The 20,946-nt window shown below is 40.7% G+C and overlaps 1 protein-coding gene across 1 annotated transcript in view; it reads right to left on the bottom strand.

Moving 5' to 3' along the window:
- The window catches only part of CHL1 (cell adhesion molecule L1 like), a 198,437-nt gene that overhangs the window by 115,289 nt on the left and 62,202 nt on the right, over positions 1-20,946 (bottom strand). Inside the window, exon 3 of the mRNA XM_081276343.1 lies at positions 8,232-8,296. The gene's annotated coding sequence lies outside the window, so the exon portion shown is untranslated. The remainder of the gene's footprint in view (positions 1-8,231; positions 8,297-20,946) is intronic.

Genomic DNA, 20,946 nt, shown 5'->3' with positions numbered 1-20,946 from the left:
TCTTGACCACGGTTCCCATTGTCTGGGTACCATTTTCTTGGCCTCCTTTGTTTGAACTTGGCTTTGGTGCTAACCCCTTCCATCATCCCAACTCCACGATGCCTTCAAAGCACAGCAGCCATCAATTTCTAAAACCAAAGAACAAGGACTAATGTTTGTATTTTCGAAGGGAATTCACAGAATAATAAAGACCATTTAAGAAATGCCAGGAAAAATTGATTACTCCGGGATTCAGAGCAAACAGTTCAGATCAGAGAAGAATACCACCATTTATTTCTGAGAATCGGTGGGCAGAGAAAAGGAAAAAAAAAGACGACTAAATTTATCTTTGTTCTCTATTGTGTTGGGATATCAGAACTTACAGAGAGGCATTTAACTTAAGAAGTGACCAGCTATAGGAAATAGCTTCCCCCTGAATTCAAATATTTTAAGATGCTAAGAATATTAAAAAAATGATTTGGCAGAAGATCCAAAATTAATACACAGAGGCAAAGAACCTGATAATGTCTCCATGATGATTTTTGTTTGTTTGTTTGTTTGTTCCTATTTTACAGAAGTGGGAAGGCACAGATAAATGTTAGGTACTTTCTTCTCTGTTCTTATCCTGAAAAGTAATTTCTAAATTGCCAAGGATTTGTGTTTCTATATGACTACATCACAGTGAAAGTCCACATCACGTACAACCACAAGAATGGGATCCTAATTAGAATAAGTGATGCTCCATGTATATAAAATATGTCCAAATACATTCTACTATTGTGAATATCTAAAAAGAACAAATAAATTTTTTTTAAAAAAAGATAAGATTAATCCATTTTTCTCAGATATTTGTCATAGTTCTGAATACTTTCATTTTATAGATCTCCTTTTCTCTTGTCCTCATTAGAATAACAAGGTGTAAGCATCAGAAATAGAGAAATCAGAGGAATCTCAGAGATGCTTTTAAAATATTGACAGACCAGGGCAAAGTCATATCGAAAACCCAAGTTTCTTGGGTGTTTCTTCTACAAGACCCAATGCCACGACTTGCTCTTTTCTTAGACTTGACAGAGTTCAGACACTGAAGCATTCCATCCTACATGATGTCCACAGATGGCTATACCAATACATTTAAAATAGTTCCTTTACTGAATACCTCTGCAAAGATGCTATGAAGTCTACCAATTCCACATGATTCTTCTTGAAAAAGTCATAGTAAATTGCTTCCAAATATACAAATATAATTTCTTCTCATCTTTTTTTCACAGATAATGCAAAAAAAAAAAAAAAAAAAAAAGCAAATCTGTAGGAAAACAGGTTAATTTTATGCCAATCATGAAGTCTGGTGACAGGTGTCAGCATATGTTAGGACAAGATCTCCTGGCCACGGGTCATTGCTTTGAAAGGCACTAACGAATGCCTGCGGTACTGTGACACACTGAAAGGCCCCAAGGGACCTCATGCAAGATCTCTTGACAGGTATGAAATTAACATGTGGCCTCACAGTATTTTCCAAACATGACAGATCTCTCATCAGTTGCCACTTAGCACAGTGGGGACCTGGGGAAAGAACGTGGGCGTCTCGTAAATTATTTCAATGGGATCACCCATGGCTTGTAAGCAGAATCAGCTCCAAAGAGGATGCCTAAAAGGTTAAAATCATAGAAGCTAGTAGGCCCCTGCATGGGCATTAAGCAAAATCATTCTTTTTTGCAACCTCTTGTAATTTTAATTTGCTTCCTGGCCTCATTTCCATAGAGGAGATGAATAAACTAATTCAGTATTATATTCTGAAGACCTTTTTTTTTTTTTTTCCTTCCTTGAGCTGGAACAAGAGTCTCAGTCACGCGCTGAGGAAGTACTTAGCCACCAAACTTCCTCTGACTCTCACACAGAAGCATTCCCAAGCTCCATCTCTCTGCCTCGGGAAGTACAACACACATGTCTAACTCTGAAGTTTTATAATTACGTCCCATGCACAGATGTAAAAAAATCTGTAAACTGTAACTGTGAAACTCCTCATTATAAGAAAGAAAGACGTTCCAAGACAAAAGCAAAAACATTGACGTTACATGATAAAGCAGTGAGTGACAGGTTCGCTTGGCTGGTTGTTCATTCTCAATTCCTACATCAATTACAATTCAATGTCAAAGGTAAGAAGAGGAGATAGGCACGGTGGCACAAATCTGTAATATCAGCCTCCAGGCAGGCAGAGGCAGGAGGATGGCAAGATTCAGGACAACTTTAGCAATTCAGCAAGATCCTGTCTCAAAAAAAAAAAAAAAAAAGGTGGGGGCCTGGGGGTGTAGCTCAGTGGTGGAGCACCCCTGGATTCAATTCCTAGTACTGAAAATAATGAAAATGAAAAACAAAATGAAATAAAGCTAACAGAGGAAATGGGAGGATGGAGAAAGGGCAGAAAAAGCAAATGAAAATACAATCTCATAAACCAGGTGTTTATTTTCTTTGAATTCCTAATGTAAAAACTGCATGTAAGTCCTGAATACTATATTTTTTTGCATATTTCCAAATCATAAATATAATGATTATTATTTGAAATAAAAGCAGTTGGTTATCCTGAAAAGGGTAAAAGTAACATATGGACATAAATAGGGTAGAGCAGAGAATGAGAAAATATACAAGGTTCAGAGCTACACTCTTCAGCCAACAGTTAAATTAAATGCATTGATATCATGTGGACATGTAGAATAGAATATTAGACTCTGATTTCACCATTGGATCCTAGTTTCTTACTCTCATGTTTATTTTGCTTTTTTTTTTTTTTTTTTTTTTTTTTTTGGTACCAGAGATTGAACCCAGGGGCATTTAACCACTGAGCCACATCCACAGCCCTTTTTTGTATTTTATATAGAGACAGGGTCTCATTAAGTTGCTTAGAGCCTTGCTGAGTTGCTGAGGCTGGCTTTGGACTTGTGATCCTCCTGCCTCAGCCTCCAGAGTTGCTGGGATAACAGGTGTGCACCACTGCATTCAGGTTATTTTGCTTTTTATAATATGAATTTTCCAGAATTCCCTTATGATTCCCCAGCTGTGGATTGCATTAGCATTTAATTCCAGAACCTGGAATACCTTAACATTTTATCAGTAATATGCTTCAGCTTCCAAACAGATATTCAATTCTTTAAAATCCATTTGGTGCATATAATAAATTATTTCCTGGATTTAATATGGAGGTTACAACCACTCAACAACACATGCTGTGTGATATACTGTGTGATGGATACTATTCCAAGAATTTATAAGTCATTCATTTAATAAGAAGAAGAATGAGGAGGAGGAGGAGGAGGAGAAGGAGGAGAAGGAAGAGGAGGAGGAGGAGAAGGAGAAGGAGGAGGAAGAGAAAAAGAAAGAGGAGAAGGAGGAGGAGGAGGAGGAGGAGGAGGAGGAGGAGGAGGAGGAGGAGGAGGAGGAGGAGGAGGAGGAGCTATTATTTTCTACAGTACTCAAATGAGATTGCTCCTGTAACCAGTCCCAGCTGATGAGCAAGACACTTGGGAACTGTACCCTGATGTCCTGAACCACAGCCACACTCAGACACCATTATGATCCACAGCAGTCCTTTTCAGGTTGGGGTATTGTAAGGTCCTTGCTTAGCATCTGGGTGGCCATCTTAACTGACAGCCACCATCTTAAGGAAAGGTTTCCCTTTCTAGCCCAAGGGCCTTTGTGAGAAAGGCTCACCACTCCCTCATACTAACCCATCCCTTCACCACCCACATTCCTTCCCGCCCAAGGCATACCAACTCCACCCTTAATTGCCCACATCAGGACCCACCCAGCTCTAATCCCTGAGCCACCCCCATAAAGGTCTCCAACCCCAAGTCTCTATTGCCTGTCTCCACTCTGGAGGGATGTGCCTTTGTTTGTCAGCTCTGACCTATAAACTCTCTTGTGTAATCTCTGCCTGGTCTCTGTCTTCCATCTCTGGCTCCCCCATCTCCTGCTTTCTTTCAGGTTATAGCAACCCTCCCAAAGATGGGTTTCCTGTGACTGGTTCCAGCTACTGCCTCTCACCAAGTCCTCATGGTGAGAATGAAGCTGTCCCTGAACTTTAATTCTTACAGTAGGGGTGCCCACTTTATATCACACCAACATTCTTCCAAGCAGGCTGAAAACTCTGCCCATTCCTATTCCCAACATCCTCAAGACATCTGAGAAGGAAGGCCATCACAATTTAGTGTTTAAGCAACTCTAATCTTCAGAGATCCATTAAACCCATGTGGGTGGGTATCTATCATGTATCCTTATATACCATATCATTTATAAAGGGGCAAGATGAGATACGATGATCTTTATCTTCATGGCACTTTAATAGAGAGAACATAATGGTAATAATGACAATGGATAGATAATATTTATTTTTAAATAATTTATAAATGAATACTCTACACAGGTGATTTGGATTTTAGAGTCCAAACCAGTCTTTGACCCCAAGTCCTATGATCATTATTTTATAGAACATGAATTACTTTCTTACACATTCAAATTCTCAGGTTTTCCATCTATTAAAAGGGGTTTTAAGGGTTAAATGAAATAAAAGAAGAAAAGGCTTAGCAAATCATTTGGCGCATAAGACACATTCAGTTAATGGTATCTTTAATCATGATTGCTAATGATGTTTCAATTTCATAGAAGCTTCCGTTTGTAGAAATTTATCCTTATAAGTATTCTTTTCAGACTGAGAATTGTTCTTGGGAATCATAGTAACAGCATTTTTCAGTTTGGGAAAATAAAGATTTTTCATTATAGAGCAGAAGCAAGTTTATTATATTCCCCATGCAATATTGTCATGCATGCATAATAAGGCAGGCTCCTAGAAAAATGCAAAACACCTGCTCCCTAGGTGTCTACTCTCCCTGCAGGTGACCTCCTGCAAACCATCTGCTGTTTTTCTCCGTAGCAAAGTAGTAAATTTTTTACGATAAAAAATTGTGACAAAATTGTGTCAGTCCAATTCGCAACTAAAGCAATTTATAAAATATGATTTTTCTGTAGAGATGAGACAAATCTATACGCCCATCAACAGAGATAAAAATTAATATTATAGAAATTGAAACACCCATGCAGAACTGGAAAGCAAGTAGAATATTTGCTTCTGTCTTGCAAATAATTGATTTTTTCCCCCTCAACCTGATAATGGATGTCTGACTAGTAAACAGGAAGTTTAAGAAATAAATTCTTAAAATGTAACAAAATACTCTCATAAGAGGGTGTGATGCTAGATCGTGAGTCACACAATGAGTTAGAACCTGTCCCTACCACTGAACAGAGGTGTAAACTTGAGCACGCACTCACGGCTCTAAGGGGCAAGTTCATCATTAGGAAAAAAGCAGAGTGATCCCGGACCCAAAGGCTATAGCAAAAACTAAATGTCACGAAAGGCACTGGAGATGCAGTGTGGCAAGAGCGCCCTGGGATGTTAACAGAACTTATTGTCTAAATTGCTTGGTTAGAAAAAGGAAGGTATCACTTTTTTTTTTTTTTTTTTTTTTTTTTTTTTTTGGTACCAGGGATTGAACTCAGGGGCACTCGACCACTGAGCCACATCCCCAGCCCTATCTTATATTTTATTTAGAGACAGGGTCTCACTGAGTTGCTTAGTGACTTGCTTTTGCTAAGACTGCCTTTGAACTCATGATCCTCCTGCTTCAGCCTCCCAAGCCACTGGGATTATAGGTGTGCACCACATGTCTAGCCCAAGATATTACTTTTTGTCTCATAAAAACGCTGAGGATAAACTACATGGTCCATGAGAATGATAATGAAGATGTCACCAGGATCACAGTGGTAGACCTAGAGAACTTGAGGACTCAGTAAAGCATCCATAATGCTTCTTCCACTTCAGTAATTGGATCAATCACCATGTAAATGAAAGAAACAGAGAGAAAAATCATGCATCAATTTAGGCAGGTACAACCTTGCCCTTCAGAAATGTGGAAAGAAGTTTTCCAATTGCATATGACTTTGATGCTTCAAAAATTTGTCAAAATTATCCAATTTACATTTCAAGCATCACATTAGATATATTCCAAAGCCAAGAAAGAACAGGCTGCTTACTAGGAAAAGCAGCTCTTGGTCGCAAGGATCCGCCCACATCCCAATAGAGTAGAATAACTGAATGCATCAGAAAAAAAAATGCTCAAAACACTGCTCCAAAAAAAAAAAAAAAAAATCAATGCTCCAGAAAATAACTGAATGAAGGTTCCAGAAACCTGCAGCTTCAGGATGTAGAAGATTGTGAATTAATGATCTCTGAAGGCAGTTCTTTTCTCATTTAACTGATCTGAACAGAAGGCTTTTTTGTTCTGCTTTTCTAGACGGATTTAGTCAGCTTAATAGTTTTGACTATTCTAATTTGAGCATGGTTTGTATTAGGTTCACCTATTTATACTGAAAGAGTTTTGATTTCTGAATTCTGTGTGAAGTGTGTGTGTGTGTGTGTGTGTGTGTGTGTGTGTGTGTGGTGTTGTAGGATGACCAGCAGGACTGTGTCTAGATCTCTCTTCACAGTCTACCCAGAGATGACATGTTGTAGTTGGCTTTTTCACTATTTTGGCCAAAAGGCCTGACGAAAACAAAGGGAAAAGTTTGTGTGGTGCTCATGGTTTCCGAGGTCCACAGATGGTCAGCTCCCTTCCTCTGGGTCCCAGGTGAGGCAGAGCATCATGAAGGAAGGGCATGGAGGAAAGAAGCTCAGGACATGGCGACCAGGAAGCACAGAGAGCTCTGCTCACGGGGGACGATATATAAACCCCACAGGCACACTCTGGGGACCCACCTCCACCAGCCACATCCACCTGTCTACAGTTACCACTCAGGTATTCTGCAAGTGGATTAATGTACCAAGTAGGTGTCAGCTCTCAAAACCCAACCGGTTCACCTCTGACCGTTCTTATATTGTCTCACCCATGAGGTTCGGGGACACCACAAATCCAGTGACCCTCAGCAAGTGGTCACTGAAACACCTTGTGATGACAGACCTGGAGAACACGAGGGAGGCCAGGTGAGTGTCCGGCACTGGTGTCACCAGGGTTAATTTGCTCCAACTTGAGTCTGAAGTCTACTGAGACTTTCTTGGCCATTCAAGGAGGTGAACTTTACCCCAAGTGGAATGGAAAGTCACCAAGACACTTTATTCCAAACAGGAAGTGATCAGATTTGTATTTCAAAATGAATCTGCTGGATACAGAGTGGAGAATTATAATAATCTGGGGCAAGAAGAGATGGGAGTTGTTAGGAAACACAACTAATAGGTAAATACATGACGATATCGCTATCCCATTGCCTCTAATTTGACTGCAGCAGGGATGTTAATATCCAGAAATAAGAAGCAGCTACACTAGATGCACAGGATTCTTTTTTGAAAGCAGTCATTATGATTGGCAACATGGGCTTGCCATCAGCACTTCTGGTCCCCCTGATTTCATGACGGTATTTGACTTTGCCAGTTCCTTGCAGGTGAGATGGGGACCGGACAGGGGGGGAATGTTAATGGAACTAACTTCAGCTCCAAGCAGATATTGATGAGGATTAATGGAAAAAGAATGAATGTCTGGGGAAGGAACCCCTGAATAAGATGAAAGGAGATAACACGGAGGCTGAGAGGGAGACGATTAAGTTTGGGAGTGATCATTATCTCCATGGAATCAAAAAAGCTTAACTCCTTGTGGGGGGTGGGGGGAAACAGCTAAACTGAAATATATTGATTCAGGTTCCTGGATAAGAACTCTCCCTTGGCCGAGGTTGGGGAAACTCACAACTTTCAGAGGGCACAAGAGCGTAGACAGAGGAAGGGCAAATTCATTTTGGTCAAGAAAAATTCACTTAGCAGGGCTGGGGTTGGGGCTCCGTGGTAGAGTGCTCACCTAGCAGGTGTGAGGCACTGGGTTGGATCAGGATGTGGTTCAGTGGTTAAAATCCCTCTGGGTTCTATGCCCAATACCTAATAATAATAATAATAATAATAATAATAACAATAGCCCCAATATATTTTGGCATTGCTACCTGAGTTTGTACAACTATCAAATGCAATCCAAAATAACAATCCAAAATAATGGTAAAGCACAAAGCAATAAAAATGTTAAGGGATTTAATAGCTAAATAATGCTCTGTGTTCACAGCATTGGTAGGATTCCATATATATATATATATATATATATATGTGTGTGTGTGTGTGTGTGTGTGTGTGTGTGTGTGTGTGTGTCATTTAGGGGTAATAGAATTTTGCTTACCCAATGCTGATGAAATCTCACTCTACTGTAGAAACCATCTGCTTCAATGATTTCAGAGTCTGCACCTATCGAAACAGTGTTTCATCACAATGTGATTGCTAATAGCTGGAGATGTGACGACCGAATACAAGTGTCACACTTAACATCTTTCATGCCCCTAACATGAAAGATGACTCCCTCCCAAGAGTGCTTCAAACAGCTCGGGGATTCAATGGAAGACCTGCCACGCGTCCCACGCAAGGCTCTGACGCACATTTATCACTGTTCACTTTGATTCCTCCTTCCTCTCTCTGTGGCTTCTGTGAATCTATTTGTCAGATAACCATGTCACACGTTTCCCGATTTCCAGAGCATCATGCGAAAATATCAGCCTTCCCGGCTCTGTGCCCTGGCTTTCTATTTATACCACTGTCCCTTCCAATTTGCCAATTGTAGGCTGTTTACCTCCATCCTCACAAAGGAAGGCTTCGCAAGTCCCCATCCTCCGGGCTTAATCTTTAGGAAAATACGAGCCATTTTGGTTGGACTGGGGTGTTAGTCCTGGTTTTTCATAGTGTGCTAAGTGTAAAACATGTTCACAAACTCTCTGACAGCTTCCTGGGAAGAAATGAGGTCTCTGCCCCTTTCCAAGAATCCAGGCATTTCGTAGCTCATCTTCTGCATCCAGAACAGAGGAAGCATGCCTCTTCCTCTAAGTTCTCTTAAGATGCTTGCTCGGAAAGATCCAGCATCAGCGTGCATGAAGTCCTGCTACCCTGAGACCGCCATCATGGAGAGGTTCCGCTGCTGATGCTTGGGTGGGCGGCCCCAGCTGAGCCCCCAGCTCACAGTGAGATCAAGAGCCACAAGGTGAGTGACAGACCCTCTCCCCGTTCCTGCTCCTTAACGGCCTGTGTATAAGACAGGTGGCTGGAAATTGGGTTTGTTCTTTCAGCTTTTTGGAAACCACCAAAGAAGGACTCAGGACGCCCTAGCAAGCAATACACCAGGCTCATTTCTGTATTCATTTGTGAACCCTATTTATTAACAGGGAAGAAATAACAACAACACAATACAAAGTTCCACTCAACATCTTTTTCACATTCATCCATACCAGGGAAGTCTAAATGAAGCTAATATTTTGGCTACCATATGAATCAGTGCTTTGTCTTTATACTCTCTGTTCCAAAACTGAACAGGTAACCTATATTAATGGGCATATGAAATGTAATTCAAAATGTGAACTGGTAGCCCACACTGGTCATGATTTCTTAATATACTTTCCTTGACATTGCTAAAACTTCTAGAAAATTCTATATTATTCCAAATTGTTTTGCTCATTGTTTGATATAAATACACTACAGAGCCTAAGAAATCAATGGCCATTTTCATTTTATATATATATGTGTGTGTGTGTGTGTGTGTGTGTGTGTGTGTATCCGGAACACGTGTTAGGGCAAAACACGCTTGGAGCAAGAATCAACAGAAAATGTGACATTCACAACAAATTCGAATGGAATAAACCACCATCTGTGACACAGAACTAATGCACCATTTTTAACAGGAAAAGACAGCATTTAAAGTTGACCGAGAGGCAGCTCAACTCATTGTTAAAAACGATTCACCAGTGCTAACAAATCCCTATGATAATTGCCATATCTTTTCCTTCAAGAAAATGCAGCTTAGCTCCCTTTTCATTGCTTTCTGGAAATAGTTCATATTTTAAATCTATTTTCTTAAAAAAAAAACAAAAAAAAAACAACTCTTAAATCTTAGGGACATTTGTTGTAAAAAAAAAAAAAAAAAAAAAAAAAAAAAAAAAAAAAAAAAAAAAACCTGTATGTATTTAGTGTTTTTCTTAAGCTTCGTGCAAGAACTTCATGGAGAAAATCAATGAGAACCTGACTTTGCCTCTAAGATACACACAAGGGTTTAAATAAGTGTTAATGTTAAAATTAGTGAGAATAATGAGATATAATGTATGAGATAATTTGAGGTCCTCAAAAGAAGAAATTGTATGCTTTTAGGTTTAATTTCTCACCTACCAAATAATAAATTGAAAAGTCCCATAATTTTAAGATAATGGCTACAAGAAACTTCTTAATATTAAAATTTCTAAGCCAGTGAATACAATATTGAAAAGTAAAATATGAACAAAAAATAGAGGGAAATGTGTAACCACTTCCCACCCCAGGGCCTAAATCACCTCAAGGTGGTTAATTAGGATCTTATGCAAAGGAAGTTGCTACCAGGGCCAGGAAACCAATTCTCATTAAATTCTGAACCCAGAGGTCACTTGGGGGATGATGGTGAGGCTCTTAGCATAATGTTTAATGGGGATCTTTCTGCTGAGTAAACCTGCCTTAACAAAACTGCTATCACTCATTTGTTCAATTATTCAAGAGGCATTTATTTAAATGCTGCTGTGTACAGTAAAAAAAAAAAAAATGACAAGGAAAATACAGCCTAGGTTCTTATCAGATTTGAAATAAAAACGGGAAACCACAGAGGAATGAATGGAACTAGATGCAGCAATATTGAAAATCATGAAGACAAATTATGTGGGTGAATGCCTCGGAGGTCCTGACACATGATTGGTGATCAGCCAGCTTCTGGTAGATTCAATACAAGCATTTCAAGTAGAGGGAGGAGAAAAGGTTTCCCAGGTCCGAAAGAGGAGCCGGGAATGTCTTCAGTTCTTATTAGCTCCCTTTGCAATATTATTGCACTAGGAAGCTAATGTGCATCTGGGAATGTCCTAAACTTTGGAAATCCCACTTGTCTGACTTGGCCAATATCCATCCTCACTCCTGACAGGTTGGAAGATGCAAATCTGCTAGCATTGCTCAGAAACTCTACCACTGGCTTTTGCTTTGTTTGAAATGATGCTCAAATCTTATCTCATCTCTTGCATCTGGCTGCAGGAAAATACCACAGAATCCCACTCAGACAGGGTGCTCCAAAGCAACCTCCATGCTGGTGTTGCTAGCACCAAGGCCAAATGGCAAAGATCCTTCAACAGGAAAGAAAGAGCCCCCCTGGTGCTAGCTGGTGCCTTGGGGAAAGAAGGCAGCTCCTTCACAGTTTCATGCACAGCAAAGAAACTTAGAGTCTCAGAAGAACTAGTATGTCTGCCATGCAGACAGAGGTGCAAGGCATCTCCCTAACTGCCATCCAACCAGTCTCTCTCTCTGTCATGGGGATATATTAGCTACCCTTGATAAAGACGTGTCTCTATTTGCCACTCAACTGGTACCACAGTTGTAGGTCCCCATCAGTGCCATTTGTAGGTCCAAAAAAAAAAAGATATTTGAGCTAAGCCAGCTATTCCCCTTGCTACCAAGCTTGGGACCAAATGCTGACTAAACCACGTATTTCTTCATAGTGTGAGAAAAAAAAAAAAGGATCTTTCCCTAAGTGTATGTATATTCACAGAAGATTCTGCAGGACAAGGCTCACCCTGGTTACTAACCTCAACCTCTGATAGACCCTCTGAGAGGTGCCTCAGGGATGTGATCTGCCCCTGGGGAACAAGTTGCACAGGTGAAGCTCCCCTTAAAACACCCCTGGTCCTGGTTTCTCTCTTTCTCTCTGCATGAAATGGTTGGTTTGTTTTCTTAGAAGGCTTGATATTTTAACCAAGGTTCCAGAGATTTCGAGAACTTCCAATTCTGAGTAGTGTCTTCCTCTGGGTTTCTCCCAATTCACTATGGCCCTCTCCATTCCACTCGCATCTCTTGGAAACCATGCAGTTCAAAAGCCCTTGAATTCCATCCACCTTGTGAATACTTGATAAATTCTGACTTTTCATCTCCACACCTTCCGTATGCAGTTTTTAAGTTAATGTGAGGATAATAAATTACTGTATAGATTTCTAGAAACACTTCAGGTGCAGATCTACCTTCTAACTTCTACACACTTTCCCTTTTGGGCTTTAGGATCAAATAAATCAGAGGTGGAATTCTGGCTTAGAAAATCGGTTGGTTTTCAATAAAGAACTTGGTGTAGACCTCGATTCTTCATCTGTGAGGATACAGCATAGTTCTTTGTCTTGGGTCTATCATTGAGTGACATAAAAACATCATGGCAAGTGTTAATGGGATGACATTATAGAAATGTCACAGCAAACTATCACTGAACGCTTCCTGTGTTCTCAGCACTTGATCTGCATTATCTAATTCAAGCACATAACATCTCACCTGGCATGTATTTCCATGGTCTCTATTTTATACGTAACATAACTAAGACAATGAAATTCTGAGAGTTTGGCCAGGTTCAAATAGCTGACTGGTGAACAGGGGACAGAACACCAACCTCAGTGTTTAATCTCTAGAGCTTACCCTCTTGACTACTTTGCCACACCACTCCTTAATTAAATAATGGACATTATACAAATAAAAGCTAAACATAGCACCTGGCCCACAGCTCATATGACTAGTAAATTGTCAGATTTGCAATAGCGTGGAGAGCAACAGAAGCAAAGCACATCAGATAGGTATAACGTTGCTGCTACGTGTACAATGTCATTAGAAATTTACCAAATCTCCTACTGCAGAGGGCAGGAACTCACTGGTAGCTCTCTCCAAAATCTCCAAATAAAGGCCTTTCAAACCCACCATGATCCCTGACCAGGAAGCAATGATTGGAAAGGAATGTTTACCCAGCCTGCTAGAGTGTGACTCACTGAGAGCCCTGGTCTTTTGTGCAAACCAGCATTGTGGAAAGAGACAGAAGGTCCTTGTGTTTCAGAATGACACATTCCTCTTAAAACCCCAAGAGGATTCTATTAATCAGAATGTCCATTGTTGGGAGACCAAGGATCATTCATTCTCATTTAGATTATGAAAATTGACCTCTCGCTTCCCAAATATTCCCCCAATTTGAATATCCCAAAAACAGGAAGGGAGAATTTCTTCAGATTCTATAATCTTTGTGTTTGGAACACAGTAGGTCAATCGTAGTTTCTGTACTGTGTCGAAGTGCTTAGGCCAGGGATGTTTTTTTTGTTTGACGGTTCCCCAGTTATTTCTTAAAGAAGATATCCCCAGCAAATACCCGCCCTGCTATTCCTTTAGAGTAGGGCTTTCAAAACCATGACTCTCTTTCTGTTATGTCTGTTAAAAAAAAAAAAAAAAAAAACTACCCAGTCTCATTACTACTGAATTCTTAATTCTTCAGGAATGCAAAATGAGAGATGTAAAAATTCATCTTTAAAAAACGATTTCCCAGTATAGCAAAGACAGTGAAGGCCACACCTAGGGAGCTTCTCATTTATGGTGTGGGCTCAATTTAAAAGTACATAAAGAAATAATTTATGTGTCCTATTCATGTGACAATAGGCTTATGTCACTTGAATAGAGTACATAAAAAGACTTGTTCGATTTGTTTGACCGCTCATTGGTCATCCTTACAGGAAGGTCTGTGGGATGACCTAGGCCGTGCAAAGCAGCCCAGGGAGAAAGAAAGTAGAAGAGACGAGATGGAGATAGGAGGAACTCTAGATGGGGCAGAGGGGCAGGAGGGGAAGGGAGGGGGCAGGGGGTTAGCAAGGATGGTGGAATGTGATGGAAGTCATCATGTAAAGTACATATATGGAGACACACATTGGTGTGAATCTACTTTGTATACAACCAGAGATATGGAAACTTGTGCTCTATTTGTATAATATGAATTGTAATGCATTCCACTGTCATGTATAAATTTTAAAAATTAATTAAAAAAAAAAAAGAAAGTAGAACAAAAATCTCCAGGGCATCTCAGAAGGCAGCCTGAGGCAGTGGAGCAGCTCCATCTATGTGAGATAAGCAGATTCCTGGGGAGGGAGCCCTCCCAACCCCCCAGGAAAGGTCTTTCTTTTACAGTCAACGTCAACCCTTTGTTCTACAGAATTTGGCTTAATACCTGGGAATATACAAAACACAGAGTTTACACAGGTGCCCGTAGCTAACAATGGTACAAAACATATGGCCATCACTAAAATCACCCTTTCGATGTGCACTAAGCCAACCCAGTTGTGGCCAGTGTCCCTGGGTTCCCAGAAGGGCAGAAATCCCAAAGTCAGAGGTAGGGATGCAATTCCCTGCACAGATCAAAAGCTGTAATCTCATTCACGTCCTTGAGAAAGCAGGACTTGATCAATCAATTATGGGAATAAATAAATCCCTAGCTACAGACAGGTGTTTGGTGATTCAGAGACGCGTGAAGGATGGGAGTAGTGACCAATGCAGGTGGCAGCACAGGGAACCTTTCATGATGGGTTATGCAGTGTGCCCTGTCCCCGTTCCTGTGCAGGAACCAATCCACCCTCCCTTTCCTTGACATTCATTTAAAAAGAAAACCAAATAAGATACATGTTACTTGAGCACAAAGAAATGGAAACTTGAGAATCGTCGTGTTATCAATTAGAAATTTTCAGCTATAGGCTCAGCAAGCCGTTGACCTTATTTATTTATTTATTTTGATGAGCTGTTCCAAGAGCCATAACCTCTTAATGCACCAGTCACACCCTAGGGATGAAGTTGAATTAGGTCTTTCAGATGGAGAGAAGTTCATTTGATGGATTACCAGGAGTTTCAGGGCACTTGAGTGGACCAAAGGTGGGGGGGAGAGGGGGCCGATGATACTGCCTTCCGGTTCTGGAGTGTCTGGATTTTAGTTAGCACGGAAATCTTCCAAATAATCGACTCCCAAAATTTCCCTGACCTTGCACAGCATTTGCGTCAGTGTTATTTAAAGGTCATTCTGAATTCTGCATGGAAAATTTTTTTTTTACCTTCAAATCACTAAATATGACTAATTCTTAATACTCTTTATCTAAAGGTCTATAGGAAGCTGTTGTTAAGTAGGTACAACTAATCGTAATGCTGATGGGTGGCTGAATGGGGGAAGACTGGGGACCTACTCACAGGTGTGCTTGATTGACCCGGCACTGGGGAACCTTCAATTAGCTTCCATTCCTTTAACACTGGGAGTTTTAACATTGAAATTCTGACTCCTGTCCTCTCCTTTAAAATGCTCCACGTCTGACAACCCTACTGGCTGTAGCTTGGGTGGCAAACTTCCAGAGGTGCCAGCCCTTTCCTTCTGTGGAACAATTTTGCTCTCTCGTGCCCAGGTCCCCACCATTCCTTATTACCTCCCCATCTCCAAAAGACTTACCGATTAAACATGGAAATGTCTAATCCCTGATGTATTAGTACTACGTAGGTCTAGAATATGAATATACTCAAAATACTAAAACTCTCAGACTACCAACTTCAAGCAGTTATGAAGAATGCATATTATTCAATTTCTCCCCGTTAATTTATTGAAGACTAAGCTATAATCCAGCGGAAAACTATGTCACAATTATTACCTGGGTATTCAAAAATTATTTCTCCTTGTATATACTGCTTTAGGTCTTCCAGAACTGGTCCTTAACGTTGTGGCTCCTATTTTAAAACACTCACTCTATTCTTTGTGTTTCCAACTTCACAGAGATATTAATCAAACAGCCACACAGACTTTAAGGTAGGAAGGTTTGCTTAGCATCATTCAGCTCTGATGCATCTGTTTCACAAGTAAGAGCTCTGTACATTTGTGTATTTTTTGAGAGCTCGATGAATTTAGGAATTTTTGAGATCACACAGGCGAGGCGAGTGAAATTCAAAATGGCAATATTTCTTAACCTCAGTGCAACACTTAATCTTGGTAACAACAGCCCATATTTACTCTATGGTGCTTCACAGAGGAAAATACTAGCATTGTCTTTTCTTTCTCTCATTCACTTTCTCTATTTCCCTCATTCCCCTTCCTTCCATTCCTCTTCTCCTTTTCCGCCCTCTCTTTCCTTTCCTCCTTTATTGATTGATTGATTGATTGATTAACTGATTGGTGGGAGGGTGGGTACCAGGGATTAAACTCAGGGGCCCTCGACCACTGAGCCCCATCCCCAGCCCTATTTTGTATTTTATTTAGAGACAGGGTCTCACTGAGTTGTTTAGCACCTCGCCTTAGCTGAGGCTGGCTTTGAACTCGGGATCCTCCTGCCTCAGCCTCCCAAGCTGCTGGATTAACAGGTGTGCACCAATCCATTTACTTTTTAAATCAATCTCATGGTTCCTTTGGAGGTAAAAAATAAGTATCATGATAAACACACACACACACACACACACACACACAGGAGAATCTGCACTGACCCATTCTCTGTGTGACCCCTTTGGGTTGTACTTGTGTTAGGTGAATCTGCATCTGCATTGGTTAAAACCTGTTGGGGACGTGGAGACCTGGCTGAGGAGCTGGGGGCAGAACATGTGGCTAAAACATTACAGAAGTTAGCAGATTAGCTCATCATTCAAATGACTCTCATTCACTTCCAAAAAAAAATTATCACAATTAATTTAATAAACAATAAATGGGGCAGACAGCAAGGCTTCTCAAACTGTCAAAAAAAAAGTAAAGGCTGATTTCTGACAGTCTGATGCACACAGAGCGGCTGATGCCTCATGGAAAAGTCTAAGAAAAAAATAACTTCATTTAAAAGCCATTTGGCTTCCCTAATCTTATTTGTTTGTTATTGCTCTTGTCTGTTGTTGTATTAGTCATGAAATTTATGGGAAAATAAGGGGCCTCTCTTTCTATGGAGTCATCTCAGTAGGCCTTTCCTTGCACTTGAACTTCTGAGACCGGGCTTTGGAACCCGGTTCACAAAGGTCAGGTGTGTCAAATATGCAACTTTTAAAAATGACTTATCTGGGTCAGCTACCTTGGTCTGAAAGCAAGTGTGATGTACAAAACTTGGTGCCCCACTGGCACGGGAATGTGATTTAGGATGGGGGGTAAATCCTCAATCCTATGGCATCATCCAAACAGGCTCCGATTAAGGTTTATGTTTTTAAATAATAAACCAGTATCTGAAAAAATGTTCTATGCCTCAAGAGACAGTGATCTCCAGCTGTCCAGTAATAAGCAATTGAGTTAAAATTCCAGTGCCTTAGCCATCCACGGGAGGCTGAGACAGGAGGATCCTAAGTTCAAAGCCAGCCTCAGCTATGGTGAGGCACTAGGTAACATGGTGAGACCCTGTCTCTAAATAAAATACAAAACAGGGCTGGGGATGGGGCTCTGTGGTCCAGTGTCCCTGAGTTCAATCCCAGGTACTAGGAAAAAAAAAATTCTGGTGCTTTCAGATAGATGTATATCTTCCTTTAACAATAAGAAGGATGGCAAATCTTTGATATTTCAAACGTTACTCTTTAACACTACATTTTCAGTGATTTTTGCACTGGGCACTTATTCAAAACCAGTCACAGTAAAACTTTAGAATATAGTTGAAGTAGTTCCAAGTTCCACTGCCAGAAATTCTAACTCATCAGCTGCAGAGGGCGGACCCAGGAATCTGCAATGCAATCACATCCGAAGTCACGGTGTAGGGTGTTCCCGCATTGTTCATTTAAGAGACTCACTGTGACAAATGCTCAGCGGTGCTGGGTCCTAAGTACTGTGGGTACAGTAGAAAATCAAAGCACATACTTTCAGGAAGCCTTTTAGTACAAAAATCTTTAAATGTTTTGCAGTGATAATGACAATCGGTAAAAATAAAACAGAGCAAAGTAGATAGGAAGAAAAGCAGGCAAGACAGCAAACAAGGTGATACTCAGTGAGATGGGGCTGGTATCAGCAGCTCAAGGACCAAACTTTGAGAAACACTTCTTTGAAACATGCTAAGAAAAAATGAAATGCACACCCAGCTCCTCAATTGGACTTTGTGTGACATTCCCATATATCTTTGAATTCCCCATTTCTCATTGTATTTAACAATTTAATCATATTTCAGTATGACACACACACACACACACACACACACACACATACACACACACAACACAGACCACATACATTCAGATGAGATAAATGTTGACATCAGTTCAGAATAAAGATGTGTCATAATGGTATTAATTTTTTAAAAAAGGAATTAATGACTGTGATGAAATTACTAAAAAATTAGTAACAAATTACTGACTTAGGATACAGGAAAAGAAGTATGGTATCTACAATGTAAGAGGTCATTTTCTCATTTTTCCTTGGTCCACTTGAGAAAGTTAGGAAAATCATGTCCAGGTTTAGGAGATTCTATTCAAAATCAATTCAGACAAGGTGCACTTGTTCAGAGATACACTCCAGAGTTGGAAGAAGGTGTCTCTGTTTTGTGGGAGGAAAAGTTCAAGGATTCATTCTCCTTTTCCTGGAGGAGATAGGACTCCAGTGAGAGATTAAACTATTCCTCAAACATCTGCAGCTCATAGAAAATGGATTAGAATGTGTTTTCTATGGTCCCCCAGGGCAGAACTGAGCAAAACAAATGAAAAATCCCGGGAGAAAGATGTGAGGCCCCATTAAACATGACTCCAGGATTGGTGCCCCGCACACATGGATGAATGCTCCAGAGGAGCCCCCTCCACAAAGGTGTGGAAGTAGAAGTCAATGGCTACGTGTTGGGATGGTGTCTCTGTTAGCTTTCCATCACTGTAACAAAACACCTGACATAATCCACTTCACAAAGACAACAGGTTTATTCTGGCTCACAGTTTTGTAGGTTCAGTCTAAGATGGGTTGGCCCTGTTGCTTTGGGCCTGTGGCAAATCAGCACATCAAGGCCTGAGTGCAGGGAGTGAAAGAATGAGGAGGAAGAGAAAAGAAGGAGGAGGAGGAGAAGAAAGAGCTCCACCACCTATCTATGGCACCACTGTCGGGTACAAGCATTCACCACGTGGACTTTGAAAGACACTGAAGATCCAAACGGTGGCAGCAAATGGTACCACAAAGCCCTTCAGAACCTGAATGAGTGGTTGGATGCAAGGGCCACTTGCTAAGACAACCTGTGATGCAGGATCCCTGATTCAGAAGAGCAAGACAAATGTCCCCCATGAAATCAAGACTCTCTCTGACTCTGAGGGCTTCTCCTGCCAGTGCTGATGAGGAGCGGCCTGGAAAGAGAGCCAGCAGGAAGACATGAGGGGTTAAATTGGGGCGGCGGGTCTTTGAAGGATCCTACGTTCCCTTTCAATCTTTGCTTCCTGTTTGGGGACTGAAATTAGTACCACTTTATAGAAAAAAAAATGCATACATTGAAACTGATACCCATAAATTCTAAATAGACTTTGGGCCCAGCTAAATTCGATTTAGGGCCCTGCTTCCTTTTTGATGAAAAATAAATAGTAGCAAGTGTTTCAAAGAAATTACAAAAATCCTCATAACAACAACAACAGAAAAAATCAGCCTTTGACTTTATCCAAAAGACAGAAATGGGATTTTAAAAGGGAACATCAAAAAGAAAACAATTATTTGCTTTATCCATTGGTTAATGCTATCAAATCTGACATGTCCAGGAGGACTTTATTTTTCATCAATGTTATCCGTCCTATAATCTGAGAAATACTGAGTTAATTAAAATGAATGTCCCCATAATAGGAGGCTTAACCCAGTCAAGTGACCCAGCTAGACAAAACGCTAAGGACTAACTAACTAGAGAGTGGCAGACACCGTGGAAAAATCCATGGCGGGCGGACATCATCGTCAATCACTTAGGTATCATGTCCCTTTGTTTAATTGGAATTTCCACATAAAAGCAACCACAGAGAGAAACTCAGTTCTTTGCTCCTATAACAGCTGCTGTTAGCTCAAACCCTGAGGCTGGCAAAATACAGTTGTACAATTCAAGTCCTTCATTCATTCAGCCATCCAAAACCTACACTGAACAACTGATATACAGTGTTCTAGGGAAACGGTATTCAACAGTTGGTAAGGTCCTGACCTCCAACTTTAATTTTTTTTTTTTTTGGTACTAGGGATTGAACTCAGGGGCACTCAACCACTGAGCCACCTCCCCAGCCCTATTTTGTACTTTATTTAGAGACAGGGTCTCACTGGGTTGCTTAGTACCTCACCTTTGCTGAGGCTGGCTTTGAACTCGAGATCTTCCTATCTCAGCCTCCCGAGCTGCTGGGATTCCAGACATGGGCCACTGTGCTGGCTCCCACCCCTCAATTTACCTGGGGATTTAATGGGGCAGGGCAAAGGGTATACTGTCCAAGTCAAGGTCACTCAGCATGGGTAAGGTTTGGAGTAGAATAAGTCCTTTTTCATGGTGAATTGGTGAGTGTGTTACAAGATTTTATAAACATCCCTGACCTCTGCTGACTATGTGCCAGTAGTACTACTCTCCCTCGTTAATTATAACAACAAAATACAAAACTCTCACTGAATGGCAAAAGTGCCCCTGGTTGAAAACTAACACCCTCTGACCCCTTTTTCTGCCCTAAAGCAAGGCCACTGTGGGCCATGACTCCAGAGATCACCATACATTTAGAATCTATGTAAAGTTGTCACTGAGGTTGTAACAACTCTACGCCACTCCAAAGAAGCTCTGCTTTATTGGGTAATGTATGAAAATGACATGCTGTGGTGTCATTTTTATATGTCATTTAATATGTCATGCTACATGTTAATTTGCAGATTGGATAAAGCACCAGAATATATACCAACACTCTGTTATATTTGTGCATTATATTCCTCCACAATGATTCTCTCCTCTGTCTTCTTCCTTGAATGTACACACATCCACACAGAAAGGAATAGAAAACTCTTATTTGCTTCTTAGCAGAAGCTCAAATAAAGTGGAAAAGAAAGTGTGTGACTGATGAATCGTGGAGATAACACTGGGCAAACAAGAGTTCACTGTTCTTTTGGAAATGGGGGT

Source organism: Spermophilus citellus (assembly GCF_964194105.1).
Source record: "Spermophilus citellus genome assembly, chromosome: 19".
Lineage (NCBI taxonomy): Eukaryota > Metazoa > Chordata > Mammalia > Rodentia > Sciuridae > Spermophilus > Spermophilus citellus.
Note: the sequence above shows the minus strand (reverse complement) of the source record. Positions and strands in the feature narration are given on the sequence as shown.